This window comes from Cynocephalus volans, chromosome 3 (genome assembly GCF_027409185.1).
Source record: "Cynocephalus volans isolate mCynVol1 chromosome 3, mCynVol1.pri, whole genome shotgun sequence".
Lineage (NCBI taxonomy): Eukaryota > Metazoa > Chordata > Mammalia > Dermoptera > Cynocephalidae > Cynocephalus > Cynocephalus volans.
Genome location: NC_084462.1, coordinates 38,057,480 through 38,081,032, shown reverse-complemented (window position 1 = coordinate 38,081,032; position 23,553 = coordinate 38,057,480). Strand labels below are relative to the sequence as shown.

Below are 23,553 nucleotides of genomic sequence, written 5' to 3'. Positions count from 1 at the left end.
AATTTGGAAGGATAGATATTAACACCTCTCTATTGCTTACACAATAATGAGCTCTTTCAATTTTCCTCTATTCCTCTCCTCCTTTCCTCCTCCTATGTTTAGTTATATTAGTCCTACTTTCTCACAATATTTTTAATACTTGTTCATTGTCTTATACCCTAAACTAGTCTTAGACGTCCATTTATATATTTGAAAATGTTCACTTAGGAGCATTTATGAGATTCCTGTTTTATTGTTGACACCTCCTTTTTTTTTTTTTCCCTGACTGGTAAGGGGATCACAACCCTCAGCACGGTGTGGTCTGCACCACGCTCAGCCAGTGAGCGCACCCGACATCCCTACATAGGGTCCGAACCCGCAGCCTTGGTGCTACCAGCGCTGCACTCTCCCGAGTGAGCCACGGGGCCGGCCTTATTGTTGACACCTTCTGATGGTCTATCAGAGTCCAGGAGATTTGCTGGGTTTTGTTTGGTTGTTTACTTGTTCATTTCAGTAGGGGGAGGGGTTGTGATGTCTTCTGTTTTGTGGTTCTTTCTTTCCTTATAGGGTCCTAAGTTTCTCCCCTTTCATTTTTTTCCTCTTACCACATGATAGCCAAAGGGAATGTCTTTCCTCCTTGGTATTTTTTTTTCCTCACCTAGAATTATACATTACAAGACTAACTCTATAAATTATGTCCTTTTAAATCATGCTTGCCCTTTTAAATCAAGCCTGGCTCTTTATATCTTTCTTTGGGTCATCTGGCCCTTTAATTTTAGCATAAATTGAAATTTCATTCTAGAAGTCAGAGATCTGCCCAGTTTTTTCTAGAGTTCTTTGGGTTTAGGCAGACCAGTATTTCTAGGATCACTGCTTTCCCACAGGCACCTCACAATGCCCTTCAACTTGCAGTGGGACTGTGGACATGGAATTCAGGTTTGTTGCCTTCTCTTTTTACTGACGATCATTTTGTAGTTCCAGTGTTCTCTGTCTTCAAGCAATGTTGAAGGTGTGGTTTTGTAAAAAAATTTTGTGGCTGAGAACCTATTTGGTAATATTTGGACAAGACATTTTAGGAGGTTTATCACTACACCCTGTCTATTATATTTGGTTTTCCAAAAGCCCTGCTTTGTTAGGCATCTACAGTAGCGTTTAATCTCCAATTAACATAGTCCTACATCTAAGGGATGGCCTACTTGGTCTCTTTACTAAATACTGAGTGTTCAGGAAGAGTAATATACTCTTTCTGATAATAACTCAAATACTTAAGTAGCCTTGAATGAGCTGTATTTATATAACATAAGCACTTGACTTAGAACCATGAGCCCATTTCTGGAACTCATCTCTCCTGTATTCTGCTCTGAAAATTCACAGGCCAGTGAAGATTAGGTACTTGAACATCTTATTTTAGTTAGATCTCCATGCTTTATTGGCCCCCTTCCTCTTCTTTGTTTTGCAGCAGAAAACTGAAGTGCACTAGTGGGCTCATGTCACTTTTTTCTTCTCACGGAGATCACAGATCTATGCTGATGCTTGTTAAGTATCTGACAATTGTTATTTCATACATTTTGTGTAGTTCTTTAAGGAATTGTAAGTCAAGCACCAATTTCTCTATCAAAGCCATGCTTTCCTTTGTGAAGATATTTATACTCTATATCAAATATTGGGTTAAAGTTTTTTTTCTTCCAGTAACATAAAAATGTATTCTATTGTCCTCTGGTGTCCATTGGTTTTTACTATTTCTGAAAAATTGTCAGTGAACAATTGTCATTATTCATGTGTTAGTGTATCTTTTTCTCTAGTTGCTTTAAAGATGTTTCCTTTAATTTTGCTTTTCAGTTGTTTTACTATGATGTGACTAGGTAAATATTTGTTCTTATTTATTCGGAAATTCAGTGTTGCTTATAATTGGGAATTTTTTTGTTAATCTAATTTGAGAAATTTTCAGCCATTATTTTTTTCAAAAATTTTCTTTCTTACTTTCTGTTCTCCTCTAGGACATTAATCAGATGTATTTTAGGCCACCTAATATAATTATAGTTCACTGATTCTCTTTCTCACTTCCTGGGTGGTTTTTTGTTTGTTTGTTTGATTGTTTTTTCAATTTGTGCTTCAGCTTGGATTATTCTTCTGTTTTGTCTTCAAGATCTCTGATCTAATCTTCAGAAGTGTGTCTTCCACTATTAAATCCGTCTAATGTATTTGATGTATACTTTAAATACCGTAAAATTTATGCACATTAAGTGTACATGTTAATGCTTTTTAGTAAGTTTATAGAGCTGTACATCCATTACAACAATCCAGTTTTAGGAATTTCCCATCGTTCCTAAAATTTTCCTCATGTCTGCTTGCAATCGATACATACTGCAGGGGACTGAACACCTGCCCCCCTCCTGCCCCAAAGTTAAAGCAGTTTAATTCTCACTGTAACTGCTGAGGGTGGAAAATTATGGTCCTTGAAAGGTGAGGCCTTGAAGAGGTGATTAGATTCTGAGGACTGTGCCTGGTGAATGGATTAATAATGGTGGTCATGAGTGTGGTTCTGAGGACTTTAAGAGGAGAACATGTGAGAGTCTCTCTCTGTTCTCCTATTTTCTATCACATAAGAACCCTGTGTTGCTGTTAAAGCCACCACCAAAGAAGGCCCTCACCATATGTGTTCCCTGGACTGTGAACTTCCCAGCCTCCAAAACTTTAAGCTATAAATTTCATTTTCTTACAAAGTACCCAGTTCCAAGTATTTTGTTATAAGCAACAGAGACAGACTAATATACATACTTCATTCCCTAGCCCCCAGTAACTATTAAGTAGCTTTCTACCTCTATAGATTTGCCTTTTCTGGAAATTTTATATAAACGGAATCATACAATAGGTAGTTTTGTTCCTGTTTCTGGTTTCTTTCACATAACAAAATGTTTTCGAGGTTCATCATGCAGCATTTATTAGTTCATCTAATGTCTTTTTGATTAAAGGTATTGTTTTAACCATCTAGAAACATAGATTTCAAGGATTTTTCCATGTGTCAAAGTTCTGTGCATTTATTAATAAGAGTGTCTCAGTGTGCCTAAACAGTTTGTGCATAAAATATGGTTTACATTTAACATCTGTTTTCCTGCCGGGAATCTAGAATGTTGATACATCATAGGCAGAGGATGCCCACAAAATTGGCTGTGAATAAAAAACTCTGGGCCCTGACCCTGATGAGCTTCTGTGGTTGACAGCATTTCATACATAACTCATTACTGGGGGAATTAATCATGTCTGTGTACTCCACTAGGAGAGGACTCTTGGAAGCTTGCACTTGGTTTTCTCTGGACTTTGCCTCATATTCCTTTTCTATTTGTTGATATTTATTTGATTCCTTTTGCTGTAATAAATTAAAGCTGTGGTTGGCTTATTTCACTAGACATAGTGTTCTCAAGGTTTATCCACATTGTGACAAATGGTAGGATTTCCTTATTTGCAGAGGCTGGGTGTTGGTCTATTGCGTGTATATGTCAAATTTTCTTTGCCCAATTATCTGTCAATAGAGATTTGGGTTGTATATGTACATTCCTCTCTGTGTGCATTTTATATATCAGAAAAATTATCTTGACTTTTCAGATATCTTAATGTCTTGAGAAATTTTTATTTGAAATTTAAGTACTTCTTTATTGTATTTTGGATCTTCATCTAACTAGTAATAATTGTTGATAATTAGTTCCTTTGACGAATGTAGGGGTTAATAATTTACATGTATTTTCTATGTATATTTATCTATTTTTTATCTTCAATTATTTGCTATTCATATTTTTTTGCTCTTGCAAATAATAGTGCATTAAACAGAACTAAGACAATGTTGGAAAGTCAACCAGATCAGGAAAATAACAAAGCATTCTTTTATAGAGAGATTTAATACAGCCTCTGAAAAGACTGAGTTTCATTAAAAATCCAGATATTTGGGAGAATTTGCAGGTTAATTAATTAAGGCAAGAATTTTGTGAAATAGAATTGGTTGACCTGGATGTGGATTGTGTTGAAATGATGTTATTCCTAGTCAGATAAAACAGAATGGTGTGGGGTAATAATCTGTGGTTCTAATAAAAACATATGTCCCCCTTGGATAGGGGCTATAAACCAGTCAGATGGAAGGAGTATTATGCTGTATACTACTGTCAGATATATCCAAATGTACTTTAATAATCTTTTAAACAGTGTAACCTAAGTTCACAGTTTACTTCTGATTCTTTTTTTCTATTATGCTGAGTAAATATATCAGTGTTAACAACTGTCGTGCTGCAATATCACTTCATTTGCTACTCTACAAAGAAGGGTCTTGGGAAACTTTTGTAGTTGCCATTACAACAAGCTTCACTAAAGTCAAGTCCAATGTTCACCTTTGCTGTTATATGCTATAAGCTGAATGCAGTTGATGAATTCTTAGGAGTATTAGTGTGGTGTGAAGAGTGCTTATTTATTGGTAGTAGATTTGTCTGGATTAAGGATAAGCACAAGTACCTGAGGCTGCTGAGGTCCAGCTGAGTGGTAATCTAATAGGACAAATAACATTTTCAGAACTGGCTCAGTTGATAATATCCTAAAGGATTTCACAATACCACTATTATGTACTTTCATTTTTTACATCACAGGATATTTTCATAAAATCTTGACATGTTGAGTACAACTTTAGAATTTCCCATTGAAGAGATAACTTCTGTGTCACTTACTTGAATACTTTGGTAGAGAGGATTATTGGCTATTTGCAGAGTAAAAAACTCAGGAAGGAAACAAGTGAGTAAATGAAATGACAAAGATAATAAAAGATCAAGCAATTGTGATGATGGTGGCAAGGACTAGAAGTGCTGGGATAACTGTATGGTAAATAGTTGCAATGGAACCAATGTTGTGCTTTATTTTTCATTAACTTGGTGCATTTTCTGATCTGATTCATTTTCTTTGTGATGTTTGTTGCAGGTTAAAAGCTAGAATAAATTATTGTACTTCAGGGAAGAGAGGTGAGCAGCTATTCTGGTGCTTTTGAAATTCTTTGTGTGTTCTGTGGCCAGTGATGTCAGAACTCTAGCGTCTGTGAGTTCATTATTTCAAAGGCTCAAAGGAGATTGTTTTTAATAATTACACTTACCCATGCATATCACTACCTTGTTCAAGGAATCCTCATTTTAGTTTCTTCCCTTTTTATAAATCTCTTTTCTAAGTAATGTAGATAATTTCTGGGAATCATTGACGTATTTCCTCTTTCACCATTCTGTGTTGGGTGAAAATAACCTTGCAGCAAAATTCAAGTATGCTAAATATTGATTTTTTATTTTATCTGGTACAATTACAACATAGATATTTCAAGTTATATTTGTAGGTAATTATACCATATATTATTTTGCTACCTCACTTATTCCTTAAAATTTTAGCTGATTAAAGGGTTTTAAAATTTTTTCCCAGTAGGTTTTATCTAAATTTATTGGAACAATCCAAGGTCACATGCTTTTTAATGCTATATATGTGAGAGTGCCATTATTCAGATACTAAACAAAATGTCTACTATACGTTTATTGTACTTCACTCATAATGCAGTAGATAAACCTACACAAAATAAGCCGGGCTATGAAAATGCTTATTTGTTGGGAGGTGCTTGTCTGGATCGATGATGAGCAAAATTGTCTGAGGATGCTGAGGGACTCATTCCAGATGTCAATCTGAGGTCCAGATGTGTGGCCCTCTAATAGGACAAATAAGACTCCCAGAGCCTGGCTCTATTTGGTGACTCCTCAGTGACCCACTGTGAGCATGACTTTTATTTCCTGAGAACAGGGCATTAAATGCATCCTATCTTATAAGGTCGTATGCACCTTGAATATGGTCAGTGACCTAAGACTTGCTTCATGTTGCTTATTTTGTACAGAGAGCTGTAGATAGATATTCATATTTAAGAATTATGTTTTCAAGTAACAAATGAAAAATTAAAAAGATCGAATTAAGAAAGGACCAAACAACAGTGATGGGTACTGAAAGTCTCATTAGTTGTGCTACAAGAAGGGAATATTGCAGGCCTATGTTAATTAATGACAATGTAACCAATTTTAGTGCTTTGTTATTTTTACTGTGAAGTATTTTCTGAGATTGTGCTTTTGTTTTTCTTTCTGTTATGTTTTGCCAAGATAGAAGGGCTGAAATCTGGTCCTCCCCTTCAAGTGTAGAGGTGAGTAACTAAACCAGTATCCTTTGAAAGTCATATGTCATGTGCTCTGTGCCAGGTCCTGAGGTCTCTGTGTTTATCTTTGCAGAGGCTTATCTGAGAATATTTTCGTATGTCCTTTTCCTCATTGAGACCTTAATCAAGGTCAACTACAATATTGAAGCCTTTCATTTCTTCTTTCATTTTAATGCTTTTCCTGCTTTTATGGAAAAATGGAGAATTTAAGAGAAAATTTTGGCAGTTTCATATTGGGTCAGAAAATTACTGCAGTGAAATCCAATTGTGACAAAATATTACCAAATTCTCCTCATATATTTAATTATTGGGGTTTTAGAATGAACCCCATGGTTTGTAAGGTCTTTGTGGTCATACTACATTATATTTTTGCTTCTAATTTAATCATTGTGTATAGATTGAATTAGTTTTATTTTTCTCACTTTGAAACATGGAAGTTATATGTAAAATTTTGTTCTCTCTATGGTACAGAGGAGATAGTCACAGAAAAATAAGACACCTGGGTGATTTCTGGAATTCTTATAATATTTACATTTTGATGTGTGTTTTTATTACTTGCTGTGTTTGGATGGTGAAAATTTATTGAGAAGTACAATTCTAGTACCTGTACTTTTCTATGTGTATATTATATTTCTATACAAAGTAAAAAATATTCCATCAAACTAGTTCAAATATTAGTTAATTCATTTTTAAAGAATATTTTCCAGTATGTTGTATATTACTTGGTGCTTAATAATTGATGTTCTCATAATAGGTCAAGTGTGTTCTCTCTGACACAGGCATTTTCAGCAAATTACATCATGGAGTAATTACTTAGGTGTTTTTATTTTAACCTGTTTACATATTTTTCTATGTATATACTTAAATATTTTTACTTATACTTTTTTCTCTGTTATGAATATTCGAGAAAAAAAACTCCAACTCTTAAATATTGAAGTATTGCCCCCATGTATTAATATAATTTGACACTGAATTCTTTATACTTTCTGTGCAATATCACTTACACTGACACACATCTCTCCTATTACAGAGAGGGAGTTGACGTTGTAGTGCCCTGATGCTTTTCTATTCCACGTGCTACATTATTGAATATACATGCAAACATAGTTGTTAATACAGTGTGATTATTTCCAAACCACATACAAAGATATTGCTCGTAGATCTGAAGACAGTAGAGGCTCACATGCATTCAGAACATTTAAATAATATTGATGAAGTCAGTTAAAGTATAAAGCCAAAACCAGAGCAGTAAACTGCTTGCTTAAGGATCTCATTGGGAGTTACTCAGTCAATGTGCAACTGGTCAAAAGTCTTTCTTGCCTTTTGAGTTCTTGACACACTAAAACTAAAATATGTGTTTCAGTGTTTAATTCTGCTTTCTTAATTGTTCCTTTTTTAGTTTAAGATCAAAAAGTTCCAGCCATCAATTACTGCTGAGAGTAATCACTTCATTTTAAGAAATTTTAGCAATATAGACTAATATAAAAATGATTTATGATAGATATATTTTCGACATTTCTTCCCTGCTTTCCAGAGGTAGAATAATTAATCATTTCTCCTATCTTAGGGAATAAATTTTCTATGTTAATGCAAGAATCCGTCAATCCGTCCATCTTTTGTCTATGATTTATCTATCATAACCAATTTATTTCATTGTGAAAGAATGACATATGACATTTTGGTAGTGATATATATTGTGCAAGCTCCCGAGGTCCTACAGGTCCTGAGTTCTCTATGTCAAAAACTATAGATGTGACAGTATCTGCAGTGGATATGAAGGAGACATTTTCTTTAGACATTTATTTTTTCCAGAATAATGGTTGTTAACATTTTTTTTTTTTTGCCATTGAAAGATATCATACATTTATAATCAGTGTACACCAGTCTTTATGTGCTCATCCTTCTATTTCTGTGGAAATCATTGCTTGAATGGGTAATGCTTGAAAGGTAGGTCCATGCAATTTTCTTTAACAAGGTATAGTCCAATTACCACCCAAATATTGATGTTACTATCATTTCAGTAATGTATTGGAATGTTGAAGTAAAGTTATCTATGTTTTATAGATATATAAATAAACAGGTCACTAATATAATTATTTAATATATCTTCTTAAGTGATACGTATTTATGGTTAACACTATTAAAAATAGGCTGCAGTTAATACAATGAAAATTGGCAGTCTTTTTCACAAATATATGCCATTACAGTAGTATTTATCACTGACAGTCATGCCAGATAGTCTTTTGTTTCTAATCACTTAAATAGTTCTAATTGCAAAGCAAACTTTCAATATTAAGATTCAGAAGTTGTGAAATGATAAACTATACAAGATTCCATTGTTATTTATAATAATTTATATGTATAACTTAATATTTCATAAAGTAATAATTTACTTTGTGATAGTCAATGCAAAGATGACAGTGGAAGGGAAAACTTGATTGCACTGATAAAGTAATGTCAACATAAATAAATTAATTAGGATAGAGAGAGAGCAGGATGTCTGGCTTCCAGGTGGGAATTCAGATCATGAATGACTGCCAGAATATTTTTGTTGGACAGTCCTGATTTGTGGTTAAGTGAATATGATAGGTTTTTTGAATTCTGATAGTAATTCTGGTTCAGTAAATACTATCAGTGTTTTCCCCTTCTAAAGATATGATTGGACATAATTAGTAATGTTCAACTTTTTGCAAAGATGGTGAATGACATCTCAAAACCTACTGGAGATTGGTTTTATATCTAGATTTATATAACTGATTATATGAATACATTTAAATCTTGGGAAATCCCTTCACTGTCTTAGAACCAAGAAAGACTAACCTGTGTTTTAATTTGTGTTGATTATCCTGTTAAAGGCAAGAGCTGCAGATGAAGTAACAATGTCTACTTTATATTTTTGGTTTTAACTATGCCACTCTAATTAGAATTCCCTGTATCTAAAACATTGCCTTTTACTTATTGAAAGGCATTTAAGTGTGGTCTATGTATAATATCAAATACAGAATATTTAGCAGTTGTCATATTTTATATTGGTATATGATGACAGATGCTTTTAAAAGTCAGGGTGATGAGATATAATACCAAGTTAAACTTTACTTTTGAATTCTTTACTAAAAATCAAGCTCAGTTGTAGTTTAGGATTATCTTTAAATAGGCATTCAAAAACACACAAAACTCTAGAACTACTGTGTGTGTGTGATTGTTAATGGTGCTTTTGCCAGCTCGTTAGAAGGATTAAAGTAAAGGAGCTATACACAAATTTGTAAATTATGTAATTTTAAGTCTTAAGATAATTAAAATCACAGACCATAAAAAATTAATCAGGAGAGCTTTCATACCATGAATTTGGAGAAATTTATCAGGACAATTCTCTGAAATGCTCTTTTCCCAATTTTAATATTGTCATAGGAATTTTTTATTTATTTATTTATTTTTAATTATTTTTTTTTAGATGCTAACACTTTAATATATATTTCAAAAATATTTTTGGGTTTTTTTTGCATTTAAAAAAATTTTTATAGGATTTTTTTGAATTCTTGTACATAGTATGTGTGTTTCTTTCTAGATAATTCGAACAGATTCATATTTGATATATATTTTCTGCCTATCTTTGTTCTTAGTCCAGGCAATGCATGTTTGAAAATGAAGAAATTAGAAAATAAACATAAAGCCATAAATGAAGATTCCAGGTTGAAGTTGTCAATCAATTATATAGGATACAAAGGATTTTAATCTAGCATAATGTTTATGTAGGTATATATAAGTGTTCTGAATGGGATATAAAACATGAAAATTATTGTCGTCTTATTGAAAGGTCTAATAGGTACTGAAACACACACCTTTTGTTTTGTATCAACCACCTATAAACTTTTATTACTCATTCAGATGAGAGACTAGGGGTGTGTGTGTGTGTGTATTTGTGTGTTTGTACTTGACACAGAGAAAAAAGAACATCAGGTTGCCAGTGTTCTCTGTGTATGGTTGGAGTCATGTTGAAAACATGGCTCCCCCATTTCTGGAGTGAGCCCACAGATCAAGTTTTCCCAGCAAACACAGCAGACTCAAACTCCTTTGCACACAGTATTTTCCAATTATCTTATGTCAGTAGTTTCTAAGTATGCAGTTTGTGTGAAGACAAATCCAAGGTCATTTTTTAGGCCAGCCTAGGTGTGTGGTAAACTCATTGTACTAGTCCATTTTTGTTGCTTATAACAAAATACTAGAAACTGGGTGATTTATAAAGAAAATGAAATTTATTGCTTACAGTTTCTGAGGCTGGGAAATCCAAAGTCCATCTGGTGGTGGTGACAGCAACCCAGGGGTCTCACATTGCAAGATGGTGGAAACAGAGAGAGCAGAGAGAGAAAAAGATAGACTCTCCTCTTCTTTTAAAGCCCTCAGAACCATGCCCCTGACCACTGTTTTTAATCCATTCACTACTGCATGGTCCTACAATCTAATCACCTCTTCATGGCTCCACCTTTCAATTACCATAATAGGATTTCCCACCCTCTTAACAGTCACAGTGGGGGCCAAGTTTCTAATATATGAAACTTGGGGGATGCAGTTCAAGTTTCAATGAGTTTTGGAGGACATAATTCGATCCACTACACTCATTATTTATTTATTTACTTGCTTACCAGAAAATGACTATTAGATTGTGAGACTGTGGCAAAGTGAGCATATTGGAATAGAGTTTGAAGTGTAAGTTTATGATAATCATGCTCTTGGTTTGGATAAGCACATCTAAGAAAAAATTGGGAAAACACATATAGCAGGACAACTTTGGCATGACTCCCTTATCTAAAGGGCTTACTTTATTTTTGGATGGAATATGAATATGTGTTGTTGTCTCTAAATAGAAAACTTAGGGCCGAGCCCATGGCGCACTGGGGAGAGTGCAGCGTTGGGAGCGCAGTGACGCTCCCGCCGCGGGTTCAGATCCTATATAGGAATGGCTGGTGCACTCACTGGCTGAGTGCCGGTCGTGAAAAAGACAAAAAAAAATAAATAAAATAAAAATAAAATAAATAAATAAATAGAAAAATTATGTTTTAAAAATATTAATGGAGACAGAAAGTTAATGAAAAAGTGAACTATAAATGTAATTCAATCAATAGATGGGCACTTGGCAATAATGTTATTTTGTCAGTATGGGGAAAAAAAGTACTAAGAATGCTGAAGACAAAGTTGTAGAAAGTGTGTTTATACTGGGTGTTGTTTGGGTGTTTATCCCTTTTTGCTACAATAATCTATGATAAATGTTGAAAACCGGTTCTTGGAACATTATTCATTTCATTCTATTTTTTTGTATGTGACGAGATTGCCACCTCCCAAACTATGCTATTCCCTTAGAGAGAAATAGTTCTGCTGAAGTTTATGAAGTTATGGGGTTATGATATTGCCAGCTTAAATAAACTAAAGCTGATGTGTATACTGTTTTCTTAATGCAAATAACAACTCTATAGGAAAGTAACCCAGTTATAGAAGTGCTAATGTATCAGAAGCTGCATTACCAAAATCAGTGATGAGAATAATTATATGAGGATTCTAAAAGATTATTTTCAGACGTCAATTGGGGGTCCAATTTAATGTCCCTTGAAAGGAAGAGAGGACTTTCAGAATTGGTTCAATGTGGTGACTTCGTTAGCATTCTCACAATGCCTCTATATACATACCTTTCTTTTCCTTCACCAAATTGCATTGTCATAATAGCTTCATTAGGCAGATTTTGTCTTTATGGTTTCACATTGAGGAAAGGTCTGGTGTTTCATTTATTCTGAATTATATGTTGTTGATTGTATACAAGTACTTGAGTAAAAAACTGAATACAGAAACACCTAGAAATAAATTTAAAAGTTATCAAGTGACTGTAAAGTAGATTATTAGTGTCAGTAATATTAGGAAGGTTCTGAGGAAATATAGGACACTTAGATGTTACATAATGACAATGAGGTCAAACAGTGATGTTTTAGTATAATTAATATTTATGTATTTTCTCAAAAGATTTGTTTGCTTTTCTTTCTGCCAATTTCATTGGCAAATAGAATGGTATAACAAGCAACAACATTTCAGGAAATAAAAATAAGAAGATCCATGTGCCTTTAGAATTCTTTATGTGATGGAAGGGCCATAAAAGAAGTATCAATAAATTTAAAAGAATGAAATTTATATAAACTATGTTAATTTAATGCCATAATGAAATGGAATTAGAAATAAGAAAGGTATATCTTTAAAACCTCCCAAATATTTGGAAATTAAAATTAGCACTTCTAACTTATTCACTGGTCACAGAAGAAATTTAAAAGGAAAATTGAAAAGTATTTTGAACTAAAGAAAGATAAAATTGTAGCATATAAAAATTTATGACATGCTGCTAATGTAGTATTTACGGGGAAATTTGTAGCACTAAAATGCTTACATTAAAAAGGAAAAAATTTCAACTTTACCTGTTTTTAAAAAAGAATAGAGAAGAAGAAGTAGAAGAAGGAAGAGGAGGAGTCCCGAATAGATGACTGTACATCCACCTTAGAAAACTTTCAAAAGAGCAATTTAACCCAGAGTAAGAGAAAGAAAGACAACAAAAAAGATAAAAGCAAAAATTAATGGAATAAAAACCAAAAAATATAAAGAGAAAAATGGATGACATTGAAAACTGGCCTACTGAAAAGATGAATAATATTGATAAAGTTTAGCCAGACTGATAATGAAAAAACTCAAGACAAAGATACCAATATCAGGAAATGTGAGAAGAGACATCACTAGATTTCATAGATATTTAAAAAGTATGGGAAATGTATGCCAACATTTTCAACAACTTAAATGAAATGGAAAAATTCCTTAAAAGATACAAACTACAAAAATTCAAAAAAGTAGATGATCTGAATAGCCCTATATAAAAGAAATTGAATTTTTAGTCAAAAGTCTTCCCAGAAAGAAAACTTCAGGTCCATATAGCTTCACATAAAATAAAAAATAATAATATTAGTACCAATTCTGCACAGTCTTCCAGGAAATTTTAAATAAGGGAATACTTTCCATTCATTCTATATGGACAGCAATATCCAGATAGAAAATAACAAAGATATTTAAAATAAGAAGACCATATAACAATATCCTTCATGAACGTAAATATGAAAGAATCTAATAAAACTTTAGCTAATGAAATCCAATAATGTATAGAAATACTTTATTATCAAGTGGGGGTTATGCAAGATTAATTTGACATTTAATGATCAATCAATACAGAAAACTCACTTCTGGAAAGTCAGAGTAAACACCTCCAAAAATCTACTTCTCCATAAAATCAGTAAAAGCCTTGACAAAAATAAAAGTCTTGTCAAAATCAAGTTTTCAGAACTTTAGAAATTAAATATAGGCTTACAAAATTTCAAAGAACACTTATTCAAGAAAAACAGCTGACTCCCAGTAAGAACAGCAAGCTTTATGACATTTTAACATTCCTCTTTTTCACCCTTCTTCTCCCAGCACTGCTCTAGACTTAAGAACCATCAGGATAGCAGCCACTGGAGAAGAAAGAACAGATTTGGAGATTGCCAAAAATACTCATCCTTAGAGAATTATCACTATTTGATTTCTCTGGAAGCTCCCTGGCACAGCCCCATTTGTAGAATTTATATTTATTTGCACTGACTCAAAGCTCATTGAGTGAGAAAATCCCAATTCTGGGGCATTAATCAACAAGAATCCATAGCAATTGTTGAATATAACAGCTGCCTGAAGGATTGGTAAAAGTTGGGACTAACAAGAAACTGGCCAAAAAGCTGAAAACCTAAGAAAAAAAAATCTTGAGAATAAGATGGAAAGTGAGCCGAGATGTCAGGTACTGTTCAAGCTTTATTAAAGGAAAAGAATCTGCTGGGCTGTGCTCAAAGTGACAGGCAGCCCAGGGATGCCTTCAAAATGGAAGACAGCACCAGGTGTGGAGGTGGTAGAGCTTATATAGGGTGCCAAGGGCTGGCTGATGTCATCAAGGAGGGTCATTATGCTAATGTGGAAATGATGCGACTAGGGTGGAGAACTGCAGCCTTGCAGAAGCAAAAGTCTTCTGTTTAAGTCAGGAGGCTTCTCATAAAGGGAAGGCGGGAAGGGTTTGGTGCTGGAGTGGAAGATGAGGCCAAAGGCTATTTTGTGATTATTATGTGCACAATGGGACCAGTCACTCCAAAATCCATCATTCCCGCCTTTTAAGTATAAGAAGGGAAAAGGGGTGAAGGTCTCATTCTTCTGAAGCTACTTCCTGCTGGAGATGGGTGAAGATATGAAAAAAATAAAAGATTTATGATGGTAGGTAAAACAAATAGGTGGTGGGGTATTGGTTTCATGTGGGGAGGCTGTATTCCTCCAGGAAAGGGTCACTGATTCTGAAGGGCTGATATCCTCTTCACAAGGACAATTCAGTGACCTTTTTGTTGGTGAAAGCCTGCATAAATTCCTGCAAGAAATTAGAGAAACACCAAAAGAGACAGGGACCAAAAAGTAGAATGAGTTGCAGCACAGTTAGAGGTCCTGGTAGGGGCATAAGTCAGGGTGTCCCAGGGTTTGGTGAAATGATTTAAGTTTTTTGAATCAACCTGGACTCATTCACATAGTAACAGCATTCCTCCCCCAAGAAGAGGCAGGCGCCTTCCTTCTTGGCTGTAAGGAAGTCAAGGGCCTGACGGTTCTGTAAAGCAACTGTCACAAGTGAAGTGACCTGTCACTGGAGGGAGGAGATGCTGTCTATACTTGGTTCTTTTGATAGTATTGAGAGGCAGTAGCAGGGCCTGATATGCCAGTCCCAGTTGCAGGAAGGATCCCTGCCCCAATTAGAAGGTACAATTAGTGCCCTGCGAGGGGGGGGGCAGTTCCTGAGAGGGGGGGCCGGTTAGTCCCAGTCCCGTCTCCATCCCTACATCTGTCTGGATGGTGATATTGGGACGGGATGAACCAAATGAGTATACAGGAAATCGCATTGGGGGCAGGCAACAGGATAAGGTAGTTTTACAAAGGAAATATATTCCGGTTTTACGGCATGGATGAGGAGGGGGTAAGTGAGTGGTATTGTTTGGTGTTAGTATGGCAGAGTGTGCGCAGGCCCCGCGTAATGCTGACAGTCCCCACTGAGATGGGATTAGAGGAAAGTGAAGAGACGTTTGTGGAAAAGTTGTGGGCTGCATCAACAGGGACGGGGTGTGACCACAAAGTTTCTCGCAGAGTAGGAGACAGATGAGTCACTCGGGGACCCGTCTGATTCATTGAGGACTGCATCGTCCCTGTGGACCTGAAACCTCCATGTTCCAGATAAGGAGGAGCATTGAGATAGGAGGGAAAACACAGGAAGATGCGAAGGGTTATGGAGCCAGAATAATTTAAAGGGGACATTGCCACAATGACATTGCTAAGAAGCATCCTACTGATAGGAGGTAAAGGAGTGCGTGAGAAATCTTCCCATAATGTTACACTCCTTTGGGGCAGCACTGGCTAATCCTGTAGCAAGTACTAGAATAGGTAGTTTAATAAAAGTTAGGGATACAGGATGGCATATACTTATCATGTCTCACAGTGGCAAACCCACGATAGCAGGTTGGGACCAGTCTTGGAGTAGCTCTTGTGCGAAGGACGTGAAGCAGGCCTGCAAGAGTGAGAGGATAATCACCGGGGGGAAAATCATCCTTCTGGGATTGGGGGAAGAGCAGAGGGGCACCTCTGGCTGGGTATTAACAGATTCTTTGGGTAAAGGCTCAGGTGCTAGTTTTACCAAGGATAAGTGATACCAAGGGGCCTTTCCTAGTACTTTTACTGCCATGGGGGTGGCGAGAAGTACTGTATAAGGCCCTTCCCAGCATGGTGAGAGAGGCTTTGGGGTTCAGGTTTTAATATACGCTTGCTGTCCCAGGCTCAGTTTAAAGTCTGAGGAGGTGGTGGGGAAAGGATGAGGTAACAGACAATTAGCCTGTTCCCAAAGAAAATTCCTAATGAGCAAAAGAGTAGGGAGATACTGGCCTAAAGGCGATGAGCTGGAAAGGAGAGGTGTGAGTGAAGAGCCTGCCATACATAAGTTCAAAGGGGCTGAGGCCTCTGGGCTTGTGGGGGCAGCTCATAGGCAAGTGAGTGCTAAAGGGAGAAGTTGGGTCCAAAGGAGGTGAAGTTCTGTGGACAGCTTGGTGATGTGTGTTTTTATGAGGTGTTTGGGGCAAGCCAAAAAGGATGATTTTAGAGGTGAGAGCATGCATTACTGCTGTAGCATCCTCTGAAGTGCAGGTAAAAGCCTCAGTCCATCCTGAAAAGGTATCTACTAATGTTAGACAATAGCATGTCCTTTTGTGGGGAGGTATGTGAGTAAAGTCAATTTGCCAATCCTGGCCAGGAGTGTACCCTCTGGCCTGGTGGGTGGGAAAGGATTGGAGCAATGAGTACACAAAGGACAGTTTTGAGTGATTTGTTTTAGTAACTTGGCCATGTGGGGAGAGTAATATAAGGGCTGAGGAAAATGTAGGGGTTCATAGCCTATATGAACTGAATGATGGAAATCTAAAAGGATTTGCTCAGCTTCTGTGGTAGGGAGGACATAGCCACCAGAGAGAGTATACCAATTGTCCTTTCTTTGTGCTCCCAACTGTTGAAGGTGTTGTATTTCTTGGGGTGTGTATTGGGATAAGGGCATACAGGCCATGAGAAGGACTTAAGCAGGAGAGGAAGAGTGGGGTCTGGTGATTGAGCAGCCTGTTTTACAGTTAGATCTGCCAGTTTGTTTCCCTGGGCTATGGGGTCATTGGAGGTTTGGTGTACTCTGCAGTGTATAACCCCAACCTCCTTTGGGAGTTGTGCAGCATGAATAGCTTGTGTTAGATTTACTATGGCACAACTTACCTGGGGGGCAGGTATGGAGATGGCACTCCCATCTATGAACGATGTATGTTGGGGCTGCATAATGGGATGCAGGGAGATGTGTGGAAGGGATTGAGAAAGAAGTCTAAAGCCTCCATGCAATTATGTTCTAAGGGTCATGAGTGTTTTGGGATGAGAGTGGCTGGATTTCAAGGGAGGGTGAGGTTTAAAGGAGAACTGGGAGTTTTCAGTGAAAGTAAGGTGAATAAGTTGTAGGTGGGAAGGGGAGAGAATTGACTTGATTTATGGCTGAGAAGGTCTTGAAGATGATGGGGGGAACAAATGACTGTTTGTTGTCCAAAAGTTAGTTTAGAGCTTTCTTGTGCTAAAAGGGTGGCGGCTGTCAAGGCCCATAAACAGGGGGCCAATCCCTGAGCTGCGGTGTCTAGTTGTTTAGAGAGATATGTAACAAGGGAGAAAATATCTCCTGCCTTTTGTCCCAAAACCCCAACTGCCAGTCCTTGGATTTTGCTGATGTATAGGATAAAAGGATGAGATAGGTTTGGGAGGGATAGAGCTGGGGCTGCGAGGGAGAGCTGCTTTTAATTGCTGGATAGGAGAATAAATGGGCTTTGTGGCATCTAAAGGAATGGCAGGATCCCCTTTGGCTGCCCCATAAAGTGGCTTTGCTAGCCACCAAAGTTAGGAATCCATAGGCAAAGATACCCTGATAACCGTAAGAAGGAAAGGATTTCACCCTTTGTGGTAGGACTAGGGAGTTCAGAAATTAAACTTTTCTGATCCACCATTATTTCTCTGGTGTTGGGGGTGAGGTGAACTCACAAATAGGCAACTGAAGGAGAAGAAATTTGGGCCTTGCTGGGGACACTGGATATCCCCTGGAGGCCAGGAAATTAAGGAGAGCAACAGTGTGGGCCTGTGAATCCTCATAGGAGGGGCTACAAAGGAGGAGGCCATCCACATATTGTATTAACATACTAGAGGTTGGAGGAAGTTCAGATAAGTCTTGAGCTACAGCCTGGCCATAAACTGGGGGCTATCCTGAAACCCCTGAAGTAGTACTGTCCAGGTGAGTTGTTGGAAACAACACTTATCAGGATCATTCCAGGTGAGGGTAACAGGTTTTGACAGGAAGGGTGTAAGGGGATAGAGGAAAAGGCATCTTTGAGGTCAAGTACAGAGAAGAAATGGGTTGTTGTTGGGATTGTGGATAGAAGAGTATAGGGATTAGAAATGATTGAGGTTATCCGTAAAATGGCCACATTAATGGCCCTGAGGTCTTGAATTAAATGGTATGAGTCATTAGGCTTTATAACCAGAAGGATGGGTGTATTAAAAGGCAAGCAGGTAGGCCATGAGAGATGAGAAGAAAGGAGTTTGTTTATAAGGGGCTTTAACCCTATTAGGTGTTTGTTAGCAATGGGGTACTGTGGGACTTTAGGGAACAAAGAGGGGTCTTGCAATTTAACAAGGATAGGGGGGTGGTACATAGCAATAGAGGGAGAAGAAGTGTCGCACGCTATGGGATTAACCTTGTCTGAGGGGGAGGGGAAGGTGGAAGCCTCACGGGCCAGGTCTGGGTGTGGCCTGTAACAGGAGTGTTGTTGCTGGAGTTAAAGTATTTAGGGTAGGAGTAGCTTTGAATTTGAAAAGAATGTCCTGTCCCAGTAAGGGGGCTCAACATTAAGGCGTTGTTAAAAATTTGTGTGTGAATTAGGTGTGATGTAGGGTGCAGGAAAGGGGTTGAGTGATCCATGGCTGGTATTGTGATCCCATGATAAAGGATGAGGTTGTTGGCCCTGCATATTCAGGAAGGATAAAGTAAGTGGCCCCTGTATTGATGACAAAAGAGATCAACTTACCTACCTTAAGGCGAGTTACCCTGGCCTCATGCATGGTGATCTCCCTGGGGGCCTCAGGCCATGGGCACTGTCAGTCCTCCTCCTGGGAAAAGCCTAGAAGCTCCAGTAGAGATGGCTGTTAAGTCAAGGCTGTAGGTTGGGAACTAGGCTACTTCTTCTCTGGCAAGTGGCCTTTGCAGTGTGGACAGGGCCCAAACGGGGGCCTAGGGTTGGAACAGGCCCATGCCCAGTGGCCCAGTTGACTGCATTTGAAGCAGTTCTCGGGTGGCTTGCCTCTTGAGGCAGCAGGCTTTAGAATATGTGAGCCATGGATGGTATTAGCCAGGAGCTGCTATGTGGCCTGATCTCTTTTATAGATTTTTTTCTTTTTAAATATCAGGGGCTGATTGGGTAATGAAATGAGAGTGTAAGAGGGCCATTCCTGCAGGGGATTTGGGGTCTATATGTGTGTATTCATGTAAAGCCACAGAGAGGTGGGTTAGGAACTTGCTGGGATTTTCAGTGTATCTCTGTGTGATTTCTTTAGGCTTGTCATAATTGACTGACTTGTGAGTAGTGTTTTGGAGGCCATGAAGTAGCTGTGTGATCATATTGTCCTGGAGATCCTGATCTCCAGGGTTTGGGAGCCTAGTAGTCCCAATTTGGGTCTGTGTAAGGAACAGCAATGGCTTCCACAGATGACCTATTATTTTGAGCATGTATCTGAGCCACCATCCACACCTGCTCCTTGTACATGGACTTGGACAATTCCTTCCATCCCAGCCATTTTATGGAAGGGTTATAAAAGCTGGAGCTGAGGCAGGATTGTTACCTGATGAAGGGGGAGAAAGAGAGAGGTTGAGTGGCTGAGGATGAATGTCTTGAGACCAGGTATAGGGAAGAGAGGGAAATGTGGAGGGGCTGGTGAAAGATTTGGTGTGTACAGAGGTAGTTGAGGTGGCCTATATGGGTAGCAGAGTAGTCTGATAGATCAGAGGATTGATCTGAATCTGGAAAGGGAGGTTGAGCATGGGCTAGGAGAATTTGAGACATAGGACAGTTTTGACAGGGAGAAGAATGTGTTCAGAGATAGGAGAAGGCCTGAACATAAAGGAATCTCTACAGCTTTTGCCATTCTGGTGAGTGTCTAAATTGAGAGTGCCATCTTGTGGCCACTGGAATCCATTGTAATGAGGTGTTCTAGTTTTAATTTCTCCCTGGAGGCCAAGAAATTGTCCAGGAGACAGCCCGAGGGTGCAGAGGATAGAGGTTTGGATCATGAGGATCTCATGTAAAGGGTGAGAAAGGGTGCAGGCAGTCCTGGTAGAAGACACATGCCAACAAAGAGTGTCCTCTTTGGTGTCCACCTTCTTTTTGAGAGGAAAGCCATGACCAGCTAATGAAGCATCCTTCAATAGCTGGGGGGGCACAAGAAAATTTCCCTCAGCCAGGTGCCTGGGCTTCATAGAGACCAGAGTTATAGAGAGTAGTTGAGGGAACTTGAAGAGGCAGGACAGACCAACTGACTCACCCTGAATTGAGGCCAGTGTTGGATGTGTTGGTCTGAAATGGCAAAAGTAGAGTCCTGGAAGCACCCAGTTTCAGCAGGTCTGGGATGGGTGGCACGGAGGCAGCCAATCAGCCCAAGAGAGAGGGGATCATCCAACGGTCCAGCCAAGACCCTTCCTAGGTTTCAGCACCATAATGAAAGAAAGTGAGCTGAGATGCCAGGTCCCATTCAGGCTTTATTAAAGGAAAAGAATCTGCCAAGCTCTGCTCAAAGTGGCAGGCAGCCTGGGGCTACCTTCAAAATGGAAGACAGCACCAGGTGTGGGGATGGTAGAGCTTATCTAGTGCACCAAGGGCTGGCTGATACCATCAAGGAGGGTCATTATGCTAATATGGAAATGATGCAACCAGGGTGGAGAAGTGCACCCTTGCAGAAGCAAAAGGGTTTCTGTTTAAGTCATGTGGCTTCTCTTAAAGGGAAGGGAGGAAGGTTTTGGTGCTGGAGTGGAAGACAAGGCTGACAACAATTTTGTGCTTATTATGTGCACAATGGTGCTGGTCACCCCAAAATCCATCAGAGAAGTCCAGCCAAAGAGATGCCTTGAAAATTCTCTGACACAGTCTTATGTAGAAGGCCACATAGATGTGTAGAACTGTATTCCAATACAAATACCACCTGAAAAGTCCATAATTGCTTTCCTGGAGATTCTGTGCCAGCAGATGATTAAGGCTAAGAAAAGGCTGTAAACTACTTGAGCACTGAATGCAAGTCACACAAATGCATACAAAGCCTGTTGGTAAAGGGTGAGTCTACCCATGAGCCACTTGGGATGCCTCACCTGTGGAACTCCCAAGTATCCCTGGGCACCCCCAATGTTCCAAATACCTCTCCCCCTCTGTGGTTGGCTCCCCAAGCGCACTACTCTGGATAGAAAGAGTTAATTCTGCAGATGGCTTGCAAGCACATGCAGACAGCTGGTTCAATTCTGCAGGATTGGAAGAGGGCACACAAACTTAAAAATTTCAGGACACTACCCTAAGGATAACAAACATGAAGCCCTCAGCACCCAGCCTGGAGCTAGAGAAGGCATAAAATCTTAAGAATTTGCCTGCTTGAGAGAACAAGAGTTCTGGAGCTGTTTTCATCCATACAAAAGATGAGAGAGCTTTAGAATACTTAGTCTGACTGACTGGTGAAGGTGTTTCTTTCCCAAAGCCAGTCAGTAAAAGCTGGAGAAAGTGACTGCTTCTTCAAATGCAAAGACAGCAATGTAAGAATTCAAGGAACATGGAAGATTAAGAAAACATGGCACCACCAAAGAAACACAACAGTTGTATAGTGACTGACCCCAAAGAAATGGAGATCTACAGCTTGGTTGACAAAGAACTCAAAATTATTTTTAAAGGAAGTTCAGCAAGCTACAAGGAACATAACTAAACAACTCAATGAAATCAGAAAAACAGTACATGAACAAAACAATAAGTTCAAAAAAGAGGAAGAAATTATTTAACAAACAGAAATTCTGGAGGTGAAGAATACAATAAATAAAAGATAAAACAGAGAGTAATGGAAGACATTATCAATCAGAAGAAATAATCTGTGAACATGAAGACAGGCCATTTGAAATTATCCATCAGTGGGGGGGGGGAGAATGAAATAAAATGAAGAAAGCCTACAGAATTTATGGAACACCATCAAGAGAACTAGTATAAGAATTGTGAGAGACCCTAAGGAGAAGAGAGAAAAGGGCAGAAATCTTATTTTTTTAAAAAGTGACAGAAAACTCCCTTAAACTGGGGAGAAATGAACATTCAGGCACATGAAGCTCAAAGATTCCCATACACAATAAATCCCAAAAGGACATCACTAAATCAAACTGTCAAAAAACAAAGTCAAAGCAATCACCAATGAATAAAGTTCTTTTGCAACCCCCAGTCACTAATAGAGGAGTTAGTTATGGTATGATTATTATTTGCATGTAACTTTAGTAAATGTTATTAAATTATTTATTCATTTCTTTATTTATTATAAGCAGAATATTATTGCAAATCATGATTTTATGCCTTTTACCCAAACTTTCCCTCCTGAACTCCCTCTCAAACTTCCCATCTCTAGTATCCTTAGGTTTGTTTTCCCCTTCTGAAAGTTCAATGTATTGTTTTGGTCCTTTCTTTCTTTCTTTTTTCTATCTTTCTTTCTTAGCACTCAGTTTTAAGTGAGAACATGTGGTGTTTCTCTTTCCTTGTCTGGCTTATTTCACTTAACATAATTTTCTCCAGACTCATCCATATTGTTGCAGATGGCAGAATTTCATTTTTTTTTTTTTATGGCTGAGTACTATTCCATTGTGTATATATACCACTTTTTCCTTACCCAGTCATCCACTCATGGACACTTAAGTTGGTTCCATATTTTGGCTATTGTAAATAGAGCTGTGGTGTACATGGGCATGCAGGTATCCCTTCAACACGATGATTTCCTTTCCTATGGATATATGCCCAGTAGTGGGATTGCTGGATCATATAGCAGTTCTATCTGTAGTTGTTTGAGAAATCTCCATACTGTTTTCCATAATCACTGTACTAATTTACAGTCCCACCAATGGTGTAGAAGAGTTCTCCTTTCCTTGCATCCTCACCAGCATTTGTTGTTCTTGGTCTTTTTAATAATGGCCAGTCTAACTGGGGTAAGATGATATCTCAATGAGGTTTTTATTTGCATTTTTCTGATGACTAGTGATGTTGAGCATTTTTTCAAATACCAGTAGGCCATTTGTACATCTTTCTGTGAAAAATGTCTATTCATCTCCTTTGCCCATTTTTTAATTGGATTATTTGGGGTTTTTTTATGGTATGGTTTGGTTTCTTTATATATTATGTATATCAATCCCTTGTTGGATGTATAGTTTGCAAATATTTTTTCCCATTCTGTAGGTTGTCTTTCCACTCTTTTGGTTGTTTCCTTTGCTGTGCAGAAGCTTTTCAATTTGACATAACCCTATTTGTTTATTTTTTCTTTTGTTGCTTGTGCTTTGGGGTCTTATTCATAAAGTCTTTGCCCAGTCCTATTTCTTGGAGTGTTTCCCCTGTTTTCCTTTATTAATTTTATGATTTGGGTTCTTATGTTCTAGTCTTTAACCCAATATCCCTTCATGATAAAGACTCTCA

General features: G+C 37.9%; 2 non-coding genes across 2 annotated transcripts; both read left to right on the top strand.

Annotated features, from left to right (window-relative positions):
* Window positions 1–5,611: 5,611 nt before the first annotated feature.
* On the top strand, window positions 5,612–5,678 carry LOC134374476 (small nucleolar RNA SNORD109A). Its single transcript, XR_010023318.1, has one exon. It is a non-coding gene; the product is annotated as a small nucleolar RNA SNORD109A (small nucleolar RNA).
* A 6,024-nt stretch (window positions 5,679–11,702) lies between these two features.
* Window positions 11,703–11,769, top strand: LOC134374478 (small nucleolar RNA SNORD109A). Its single transcript, XR_010023320.1, has one exon. It is a non-coding gene; the product is annotated as a small nucleolar RNA SNORD109A (small nucleolar RNA).
* Window positions 11,770–23,553: the final 11,784 nt, after the last annotated feature.